Here is a 12,220-nt window from a genome sequence, read left to right as displayed (position 1 = left end):
AGTGCACTTGGGTAGAATCGAGACCATAGGGAAAAAACGGTCAGTATGAAAACCTTCTCATGGAATTTGAGACGTGTTCTCTGTGTGTGTGGAGGTTTGTTGGTTTGTAGGTAGGGATGGCCGAACAGTTCACCCGGCGGTCGTTTTGCGGCGAATTTCGGCTGTTCGTGGTCCGCCAGTTCGGCGGACTATTGCCGTCGTTCGCCCGGCGGACTTCCGTGTTTTTACTGTGTAAAGGAACTTTGACCTGATGAAACATCCATCATGGGGTACAGGACAGCCAATTGAGACATGACAGCACATGGACACTTGGACATTCCCCTAACTTATGAATACACCTGATCCGGCGGCCATTTTACATTCTTTCTTCTGTCACTAAAGGGAAAGGTTGCTGTGTGGAGCAGGGAGAGATAAAACGCTAGCTATTTGGTACACAAAAGTTCTTTTCAGGACTGGTATAGGTGTTAGGTGTATATAGGTTTGCTGTGCTACTGTGTAGGGTGCTACAGTACATAGGGTTGAGTGAGGTACAGTCTGCCGCTCTGTAAGGACTGGTATCGGTCCACAATAGATAGGGTTGAGGTGCACCACTGCTGACCGCTGCCCTATACTGCAGCAGTCCTTCAGCAGTATAGGGACTGACGTACAGTCTGCTAATCAGTCACACACAACCTACTTGGTCCACAAAGGTCCTTATAAGGACTGGTAACTTGGTGTAGGGTGCTACAGTACATAGGGTTGAGTGAGGTACAGTCTGCTGTTCTGTAAGGACCGGTATCGGTCCACAATAGATAGGGTTGAGGTGCACCACTGCTGACCGCTGCCCTATACTGCAGCAGTCCTTCAGCAGTATAGGGACTGACGTACAGTCTGCTAATCAGTCACACACAACCTACTTGGTCCACAAAGGTCCTTATAAGGACTGGTAACTTGGTGTAGGGTGCTACAGTACATAGGGTTGAGTGAGGTACAGTCTGCTGTTCTGTAAGGACCGGTATCGGTCCACAATAGATAGGGTTGAGGTGCACCGCTGCCCTATACTGCAGCAGTCCTTCAGCAGTATAGGGACTGACGTACAGTCTGCTAATCAGTCACACACAACCTACTTGGTCCACAAAGGTCCTTATAAGGACTGGTAACTTGGTGTAGGGTGCTACAGTAGATAGGGTTGAGTGAGGTACAGTCTGCTGTTCTGTAAGGACCGGTATCGGTCCACAATAGATAGGGTTGAGGTGCACCACTGCTGACCGCTGCCCTATACTGCAGCAGTCCTTCAGCAGTATAGGGACTGACGTACAGTCTGCTAATCAGTCACACACAACCTACTTGGTCCACAAAGGTCCTTATAAGGACTGGTAACTTGGTGTAGGGTGCTACAGTACATAGGGTTGAGTGAGGTACAGTCTGCTGTTCTGTAAGGACCGGTATCGGTCCACAATAGATAGGGTTGAGGTGCACCACTGCTGACCGCTGCCCTATACTGCAGCAGTCCTTCAGCAGTATAGGGACTGACGTACAGTCTGCTAATCAGTCACACACAACCTACTTGGTCCACAAAGGTCCTTATAAGGACTGGTAACTTGGTGTAGGGTGCTACAGTACATAGGGTTGAGTAAGGTACAGTCTGCTGTTCTGTAAGGACCGGTATCGGTCCACAATAGATAGGGTTGAGGTGCACCACTGCTGACCGCTGCCCTATACTGCAGCAGTCCTTCAGCAATATAGGGACTGACGTACAGTCTGCTAATCAGTCACACACAACCTACTTGGTCCACAAAGGTCCTTATAAGGACTGGTAACTTGGTGTAGGGTGCTACAGTACATAGGGTTGAGTGAGGTACAGTCTGCTGTTCTGTAAGGACCGGTATCGGTCCACCATACATAAGGTTGATGTGCACCACTGCTGACCGCTGCCCTATACTGCAGCAGTCCTTCAGCAGTATAGGGACTGACGTACAGTCTGCTAATCAGTCACACACAACCTACTTGGTCCACAAAGGTCCTTATAAGGACTGGTAACTTGGTGTAGGGTGCTACAGTACATAGGGTTGAGTGAGGTACAGTCTGCTGTTCTGTAAGGACCGGTATCGGTCCACAATAGATAGTGTTGAGGTGCACCACTGCTGACCGCTGCCCTATACTGCAGCAGTCCTTCAGTAGTATAGGGACTGACGTACAGTCTGCTAATCAGTCACACACAACCTACTTGGTCCACAAAGGTCCTTTAAGGACTGGTAACTTGGTGTAGGGTGCTACAGTACATAGGGTTGAGGGAGGTACAGTCTGAGTTCTGTAAGGACTGGTATCGGTCCACAATACATAGGGTTGAGGTGCACTACTGCTGACCGCTGCCCTATACTGTAGCAGTCCTTCATCGGTATAGGGACTAAGAGTTTTGTCACAGGGTAATTTAAAAAATGACAGGCAGAGGAAGAGGCAGGCCCTTCCGCAGGGGTGGTAGGGGTAGGGCAGGAGCAACAGCCTTGAGCCAAAGTGGGAAGTTGCAGAAGGTGCGTTTAATTACTTTAAAGGACGCACCAGACTTGGTTGAGTGGCTCACTCAGCCTTACTCTTCTGCACCCTCCTCATTCTCTCGATCTGCACCCTCTTCTTCACTCTCTGCTATGTGCACCCCCAAAGACACTACCACCAACAACACCACCACCACCACCACATACCTTCCGCTTGAGTCACAGGAATTATTTTCCGATCCATATCAAGAGGACATTTCTGATGCGCAGCCACTCTTGGTATTGGATCAGGAAGAGGAGGTAGCAACAACCGCTACTCAGCAGTCTGACGACAGTACCCAGATCAGCCCAAGGAGGAGGTTGGTCCCCGGTGTTGCTGCCTACTCCGAGATATCTACTTATAGCGGTGGGGAAGGTGACGTTGATGATGACGTGTCTAGTGATGTCACGTAGGTGCCCACAAGAGAGGAAGAGGAAGGGAGTTCAGAGGGAGATATGGACCAGCAGATAGGGAGGAGAAGCAGGAATAACTTACATTGCACAGGAGGGACAAAGCAGACTGCAAATGTATCAGGAGCGAGTCATCAACCATGTACGGTCACATCTGGCGCTCACAGGACACCGGCACATGGCTCCGCAGTGTGGGCTTTTTTAACGTGTCCGCTGCTGACAATAGCGTTGCCATCTGCAATCTTTGCAGTCAACGCATTAGTCGCGGTAAGCCCAACACTCGCCTATAGATGACCGCCTTAAGAAGGCACATGGGCAGCCATCACCAAGCCGAGTGGAAGCAACGGAACACACAAAGCCACACTGCAGGCTCTCACCGTCCAGCCTCGTCTTCTACTTCTCCTTCTCCTCTCTCCTCACAATTGTCCTCCACTCCACCTTCCATCACGCCAAGCTCACATTTTTCTGCAATATGGCAATCTTCCGTGGGCCTAATGTTCGAGCGTCAAAAAATGATGACGCCGGATAACCCTCTTGCCCAACGATTGACGGCTGGCTTGTCAGAACTCATAGCTCGCCAACTACTGCCATATAAACTGGTGGACTCGTAGGCCTTTGGCAAATTTGTGGCAATTGGAACACCACAATGGAAGGTCCCAGGAAGGAAGTATTTCTCAGAGAAGGGCATCCCAGAGCTATATGGCCATGTTCAGCGGCAAGTGAATGTATCTCTGGCACACAGTGTCGGTGCCAAGATACATCTGACCACAGACACGTGGTCTAGCAAACACGGGAAGGGAAAGTATATCACTTTTACTGCCCACTGGGTGAACCTTCTGACGGCCGTCAAGCATGTAACCCGTGGCACCCGTGTAGATTTGGTTTTACCGCCACGGATTGCATGCAGGCCTGACTCTTCTTCTCCTCCTCCTCCTACTCCATCCTCCTCCCTCTCCTCCTCAGCTGCCTCCTCCTTTTCCGCTGCTAGCGTCTCTTCCGCTGCACCACCCAAGCTCCCCAGAACCTATTCCACATGCCAGGTGAGACGTTGCCATGCCGTGCTGCGTCTGTTGTGCCTGGAAGTCAAGAGCCACACTGGCCCGGCACTCCTTTCAGCTTTGCGTTCACAGGCAGATCAGTGGCTAACACCGCTCAATTTGACAGTTGGTAAAGTGGTGTGTGACAACGGTGCCAATCTGCTTAGCGCATTGAAACAGGGCAAAATCACGCACGTGCCATGCATGGCACACGTCTTAAACTTGGTCGTGCAGCGATTCGTTGTCAAATACCCTGGGGTCCAGGACATCTTGCGGCAGGCAAGGAAAATCTCAGCCCATTTCAGAAGATCTTACACGGCCATGGCTCGCCTTGCTGACATTCAGCGGCGACACAATCTGCCGGTCAGACGTCTTATTTGCGATTGCCCGACGCGATGGAACTCAACCTTCCATATGCTTGATAGGCTGCTCCAGAAGAAACGTGCAGTTAACGTCTACCTGTATGAACTCTGCGGCAGAAACGGTTCTGGGGAGCTGGGGGTTTTTTCACCGCGCCAGTGGCTGCTCATGCGCGACGCATGCAGACTTCTGCGGCCATTTGAGGAGATCACCAAACTGGTCAGTCGCAGCCATGGCGCCATCAGTGACATGGTACCTTATGCCTTCTTTATGGAGCGTGCATTGCGTCGTGTCATTGATCAAGCTGTGGAGGAGCAGGAGCGAGAAGATGAGGAAGTCGCAATGCTGGATGAATTCCCAGGGGGGGCTACTCTATCTGAGACAAGTCAACAACAGGAGTCTGAAGAGGAGTCAGAGGAGGATGGTGCCGGGGCGGATGAGGAGGAGCAAGAAGAGCATGCTTTAAACCTTTCTGGGATCCCTGTTGTGCGTGGACGGGGAGAGGAGAATGAAGAGGACGACATTATCCTGGATGATGAGCAGGAGCCAGGCCACCACACCGCTTCCACTTGCAAATGGGGACCTTCATGCTCTAGTGTTTTAATAGGGACCCCCGTATAAAAAGCATAAGGGTCAAGGACCAGTACTGGGTGGCAACGTACTTAGACCCCCGGTACAAACACAAAATGGTGGAAATGTTACCGCCGTCGCAGAGGGCTGTCAGAATGCAGCACTTCCAGGCCTTGCTTTGAGAAATGCTGCATTCTGCTTTTGCGTGCGCTGGCAGAGGAGCAATTCCCACTCCCAGAGAAGGAGTTGCGGGTACCAATCCAACAGCGCCTGCAAGAAGAGGCCGGTTTGAAGATGTGTTGGTGACTTCGGATATGAGGTCATTCTTTCAGCCGACCCATCGACAGGTGTCATCCGGATCCAGCATTAGGGGACGCCTAGACCATCAGGTGTCCGACTACATCGGGTTAACGGTCGAGGTGGACGCTCTGAGGAGTGATGAACCCCTGGACTACTGGGTGGGCAGGCTTGACCTCTGGCCAGAGCTTGCCCAATTTGCAATCGAACTGTTGGCTTGCCCCTCATCCAGTGTCCTGTCCGAAAGGACGTTCAGCGCAGCAGGGGGGATCGTGACCGATAAGCGTACTCGCCTAGCTCACGACAGTGTTAACTACCTCACATTTATAAAAATGAATGAGGCATGGATCTCGGAGGAATTCAACACATGTGATCAGTAGACCATGTATATGTCTATAAACAATTTTTTTAATCAAGCACACAGACCTTCTTTCTTCATTTGGCTCACTTCCTTGTCCCAAAAAAGCACACCGTACTATATGCCCCTACCCTCCTCTTTGAAGAGGTTGAGCGGTGTCATATTTCTACTGGGGCTGCTTATGAGGGGATCACACCATCCCTGTGCTGTGCTGATTTCCTCCTGGGGGTTCTTATTATGAGGGGATCACACCATCCCTGTGCTGTGCTGACTTCCTCCTGGGGGTTCTTATTATGAGGGGATCACACCATCCCTGTGCTGTGCTGACTTCCTCCTGGGGTTTCTTATTATGAGGGGATCACACCATCCCTGTGCTGTGCTGACTTCCTCCTGGGGGTTCTTATTATGAAGGGATCACACCATCCCTGTCCTGTGCTGATTTACTCCTGGGTCTGCTTATTATGAGGAGATCACACCATCCCTGTGCTGTGCTGACTTCCTCCTGGGGGTTCTTATTATGAGGGGATCACACCATCCCTGTGCTGTGCTGATTTTCTCCTGGGCCTGCTTATTATGAGGGAATCACACCATCCCTGTGCTGTGCTGACTTCCTTCTGGGGGTTCTTATTATGAGGGGATCACACCATCCCTGTGCTGTGCTGATTTTCTCCTGGGCCTGCTTATTATGAGGGGATCACACCATCCCTGTGCTGTGCTGATTTTCTCCTGGGCCTGCTTATTATGAGGGGATCACACCATCCCTGTGCTATGCTGATTTTCTCCTGGGCCTACTTTTTATGAGGGGATCACACCATCCCTGTGCTGTGCTGATTTTCTCCTGGGCCTGCTTATTATGAGAGGATCACACCATCCCTGTGCTGTGCTGACTTCCTCCTGGGGGTTCTTATTATGAGGGGATCACACCATCCCTGTGCTGTGCTGATTTTCTCCTGGGCCTGCTTATTATGAGGGGATCACACCATCCCTGGCTGTGCTGATTTTCTCCTGGGCCTGCTTATTATGAGGGGATCACACCATCCCTGTGCTGTGCTGACTTCCTCCTGGGGGTTCTTATTATGAGGGGATCACACCATCCCTGTGCTGTGCTGATTTTCTCCTGGGCCTGCTTATTATGAGGGGATCACACCATCCCTGTGCTGTGCTGACTTCCTCCTGGGGGTTCTTATTATGAGGGGATCACACCATCCCTGTGCTGTGCTGATTTTCTCCTGGGCCTGCTTATTATGAGGGGATCACACCATCCCTGTGCTGTGCTGACTTCCTCCTGGGGCTGCTTACGGTGCTGCTGTCAGTGCTGTATATCATGGTGCTGGTGTGAGTGCTTAATGTCACGCTGCTGATGTCAGTGCTCTCTATCACGGTGCTGCTGTCAGTGCTGTATAGCACGGTGCGGGTGTGAGTGCTTAATGTCACGCTGCTGATGTCAGTGCTCTCTATCACGGTGCTGCTGTCAGTGCTGTATATCACGGTGCTGGTGTGAGTGCTTAATGTCACGCTGCTGATGTCAGTGCTCTCTATCACGGTGCTGCTGTCAGTGCTGTATATCACGGTGCTGATGTCAGTGTTATATGTCACGCTTCTGATGTCAGTGCTCTCTATCACGGTGCTGCTGTCAGTGCTGTATATCACAGTGCTGATGTCAGTGCTGTGTGTCACGCTTCTGATGTCAGTGCTCTCTATCACGGTGCTGCTGTCAGTGCTGTATATCACGCTGCTGATGTCAGTGCTTTATGTCACGCTGCTGATGTCAGTGCTCTCTATCACGGTGCTGCTGTCAGTGCTGTATATCACGGTGCTGGTGTGAGTGATTTATGTCACGCTGCTGATGTCAGTGCTCTCTATCACGGTGTTGCTGTCAATGCTGTATGTCACGGTGCTGGTGTTAATGCTTTATGTCATGCTGCTGATGTCAGTGCTCTCTATCACGGTGCTGTTGTCAGATGACTCTATCACGGTGCAGGTGTCATTGCTGTATGTCACGCTGCTGGTGATCATCTCCTGCACCCTCTTCTTTGCCTACCGTGGTCCCTGACCTTCCGTCTCCTCCATTGCCTTCATGCGCTCCACAGTCCTGAATTGTCACAACAATTTCCCATATAAAAAAAGAATGCTTGTAGTTGTCGATCCCAGATTCACCTCATACATGTGTTATGTCATTGGCCATGTGGTGGGACTATGTTTGCCCAGCTAATAATTATTTTGTGGCTGCAAATTTGACCTATAGGTTTGCGAAGTTCGCCTCCCATTGAAGTTAATGGGGCCGCCGCGAACGTTCCGGTTCGCAAACTATCAGCCACGTTCGCGGTTCGCGTTCACGAAACGTCCCGTCAGAAGTTCGTCCATCACTATTTGTAGGTATCAAGCACAATGCGCTGGGCTTCTTGCCTTCTAATGTCTATGCACATTAGAGAAGCGAAGTACGAGAGAAACATATTATATCTCTCTTCCAGACTTTGCTATCCCATTTTGGATACATGTCTGTTTTTATAAGAGGACATTGATATCTGCCTTGTCGTCGGTGTACTTGTACCGTATATTGACAACAGCAGTAGCAATGTCCCCTTAGCTTGTCTCAAGCGTGTAAGAACAAGTAGAATGATCTTACTAGATACTGTTTACTTTGAACAGTATTGAGTAGGCTCCATGCTGATTAAGACAAGGTGTGTGCACTCCTGTGAATGCCCTCCCCTTTACTGTTTGTCATTTCCTGTGATGTCATTTTGTATTCAGGAAGCGATTGGCTGTTGGGGCCGTGAGTTTCTGTGTTGTCATATCCTTATTTGGTCATATCCTGTGTTGAGTTCACATGCTGTTTGTGGCTTCCTGTTTGTGTGTGAATAAAAAGCCAGGGGTCTCCCTGCCGGGGAAGAGATGATGAAGGAACAATGGAGCTGAGATGGTGGTGATGTATGTTTACTGAGGGACAGGGGAGACATGCGTTATTTAGGGATGCATTCTACCATTATGGTGAAGGGGTGCGTGTTGGCGCAGGTGAGATTGGCTATATATAAACAATCTCTCCACCACACTTCCTAGTGTCTCCCTTCCAGTCAGCTCTGCAGGGCCTCTGGGTTCAGCCTCTCTCTCTCTAGGCCCATGAGTCGACCACCCAGGGCTGCACGGCCTCCTCCACGGAGGAGAGGGCAGCTGCCCCCTCCCCCTCCTTGACTCTGTTCACTGGCTCAAATAACTCTGAGCACATATATTCTGGCTTTATATACAGTATGCGAACATGCAATGCAGCACTTTCTCTCTGCCAATTGCCAGGGCTCTAACAAAGCCTGTGCACTCATCAGGTCCCCTCCCACTCTGCAATATGCCTCCCTATTGGACCAGTGGGGGACAGTCAGAACAAGCTGATCTGCACCTAAGTACAATGAGCAGACCTAACTAATAGATCCTGCTCCCTGGTAGGCAGAGAGCACTCTACATTTTACCTGACCATTTTACCTTCCTGATAAGCAGAAAGACCAAAATAGAAGGAACCCTGGTTGAGAAAGGCTTCCCTACACTATCCAGAACTTTTAAAAAATGGCTTTCCAAACACTGAACTCAGTTAAATAACTAAATATGACATTCTAGTTATAGCAAAAAAAAAACTATTTTCCTCTGAGCTCAGGATGTCATGGACCCGCCTCCTAGAAAAGACGTCATCACGCTAGTCTGGATCCAAAGTACTAATGCACTGAACGGTGCCTAGGCAAAAAAAATTACAAATGTAATAGTATGTGAAATGTAGCTTCCAAAAGTTGTCTTCTATGGATGATTCTTTAAAAATGTCTCTTAAGAGCTACAGATCTAAACTAACGAGAGCTCGGCAGCTGCGACTACAACTACCTATAGACGTATGCTGGATGAGACGGGTATATGATTGCCCAGCATCCTGTCCTAAGAGCTTCAGTTTCTTGCAAAATAAAGATGAAATTCTCCAAAGTAAATGGAGTGTGCAGCGTGATCCTGGACGGCTGATTGTGAACCTGTGTTTCTGGGAAGGCTCTGGTTCCGCTCAAGGTTACGCTTCAACGAGCCAAATATTATCAGATTAAATATTGAGCTTCTTAATTGAATATTGGAGATTTACAGGGTGTTTTTAGGTAAATCCTGGATGTCAAACTGAAGGCCCTATAATCTCTCCAAACACAAACTGAATTTTTATGGTTTTGTAACTGGCCCAAGAGGCCCAAGATAGAGAGGATGTAGGAGGTCTACGAGGATCTTCTGACACAGTAGATAAATAAAGCTTGTTCCTCTTTCTGGTGTCTACTTGGCAAGAGGTCCTTGTACTTGAAGAACTTTTACCCACAGGTTTTTTTTTATTAGGTTGAATCTAGGGCTTGAGGAGCAACGGGTCTGTGTCTTTTATAGAGACCATTGCTAAGGCATACAAGGACATAAAGTGCACTTCTCCATAGCTCCCCAAACCTGCCCAAAGGTTATCTTCTAAAATGCATTTATAGTTGTATTGCTGGGGCTCAGTCAGGCAGTCAGGCTTGGCCCTTTCCTGACCATCCATAATGGTACAATGACCTCCTTGTCCTCAATGGGCTGACAATCAAAGATGGGGGTCTCAAACTGGTGGCCTTCCAGCTGATGCGAAACTACAAGTCCCATGAGGCATTGCAAGACTGACAGTTGGCCCTTGTACACAGTCGGACATAACGACAACCAAATCCGTCGGATTTTGTCAGAAACTGGTGTTGCATACACATGGTTGGACAAAGTTGTCGGAAAATCCAATCATTTAGAACGTCATGATATTATTTTGTCACGACGGGACTATGTTCAGGCTAGTAGCCAATAGCTTTGGTCTAGGAATTTGATCTGAGCATGCGTGGCACTTTGTTCGATTGGAATTCTCTACAAACAATCGGACAAAGTCCGATCGGACCATGTTGTCGGAAAATTTTATAGCCCAGCTCTAAAACTTTGTTGGTCAGATATTCCCATGGAAACAGTCTGATGGAGCCCACACACGGTCGGATTATCCGACAACACGGTCTGATTGGACATTTTCTGTTGGAATGTCCGACCGTATGCACAAGGGCTTACAAGCATGACTCCCACAGGCAGAGGCATGGTGGGAGTTCTAGTTTCGCAACAGCTGGAGGGCCACCAGTTTAAGACCCCTGATCTAAGGTCCCTATCTCACATGCATATACACACATATTAAGGCCAGTTTAGAAAGGAGCAACCTACCAGCAGGTCTTTGTGGTGTGGAAGGAAACTGGAGTACCAGGAGGAAAACCACAAAAGCAAGCGGAGAACATGCAAACTCCTTGCAGGTAGTGTCCCAGTTATCTAAGACAAGGATTACTAAATAACGTTCCCAACTATAATGGTTTTAGCTAATTTTATTTAAATGTTCTTTATAAAACTTTTAAAGAAGTCACTGTTAGTTAACCTACCAGCATGTCTTTGGAGTGTACAAGGGAACTGGAATACCCAGAAGATTATGCAAACACAGGAATGATAAGTAGAATCAATGCAGGTAGTGTCCTATTTGGAACACTAGTACAAACTCTATTCAGGGAGTGTCCAAGTTGGGACACTAGTGCAAACTTCATTCAGGTAGTGTCCTAATTGGGACACTAGTGTAAATTCAAATCAAGTAGAGTCCTACTTGGTACATTAGTACATACGCCATGCAGGAAAAGTTCCAGTTGGGAAAACTGCCTCACACAACAGTTAGTATAGAATATTCCTAAAGGAAAAATATAATAGTTCCAGCTCCTTCCATTTAAATGTTTTAAAGTTTAAAGTAGTTAAAAGTTTAAAGTTAGTTAACCTACCAGCATTTCTCTGGAGTGTGCAAGGGAACTGGAGTACCTAGAGGAAAATCACACAAATACAGATAGAGCATGCAAACTCAATGCTGGTAGTGTCCCGGTTGGGACACTGGTGCAAATTCCATTCAAGTAATGTCCCAGTTGGGACACTAGGAGTGACGGCGGGGGCTAATAATTTCGGGGGATGTGGAAAACTAATGTCAGACACCCCCACCCTCGGGGAGATGGATGGGAAGGCCCTCGCGGGTGAAGGACAGCAGACGGGAAGGTAGCGATCGCCGCAAGCACCCACCCAACTTTAGATGGACTGGCCTTAGGCGGCAGGGGGAAGGAAAAGCCAGGCCTTCTCCTCCCAGCTGAACAGGAAGTCTGTCCTGGCTGAGACCCGATTGGCCAGGGAGTCCTAGCTCCCTAGGTAGTCTCAGGATCAGCTTACTGTTTGGCCGGGAGGAGAATCAGGAAGACTATAGCGAATATTAATTCGCTATTGTCACACAACTGGTTGGGCTTGGGGTGCAGTGCCCTGCGCCCCAGAGCCCATCCTTTTTTGAAGCTACATGCTTCTAAAAAAAAAAAAAAAAATTGGAATCCATGCATCCGGCGCCCTGCTTGTAGATTAGGAGCCGGACACATTGGATTAGGGGGGCTGCACCCCTGCGCTCCATATGGATGGGCTGCCACTGGGCACTAGTACAAACTCTGTACAGTTGAGACATTGCCTCACACAAGGATTACTATAGAATTTTCTAAAGGAAAACTATCATGGTTCTAGCTAATTTTATTAAAATTTTCTTTATAAAAAGTGTATACTACTTTTAAAGTAGTTGCTGTTACTTAACCTACCAGCATGTCTTTGGAGTGTGCAAGGGA

This window comes from Lithobates pipiens, unplaced genomic scaffold (assembly GCF_037356315.1).
Source record: "Lithobates pipiens isolate NorthernLeopardFrog02 unplaced genomic scaffold, aLitPip1_a1.2 Scaffold_13, whole genome shotgun sequence".
Classification (NCBI taxonomy): Eukaryota; Metazoa; Chordata; class Amphibia; order Anura; family Ranidae; genus Lithobates; species Lithobates pipiens.
This window is presented reverse-complemented; position numbering follows the sequence as displayed.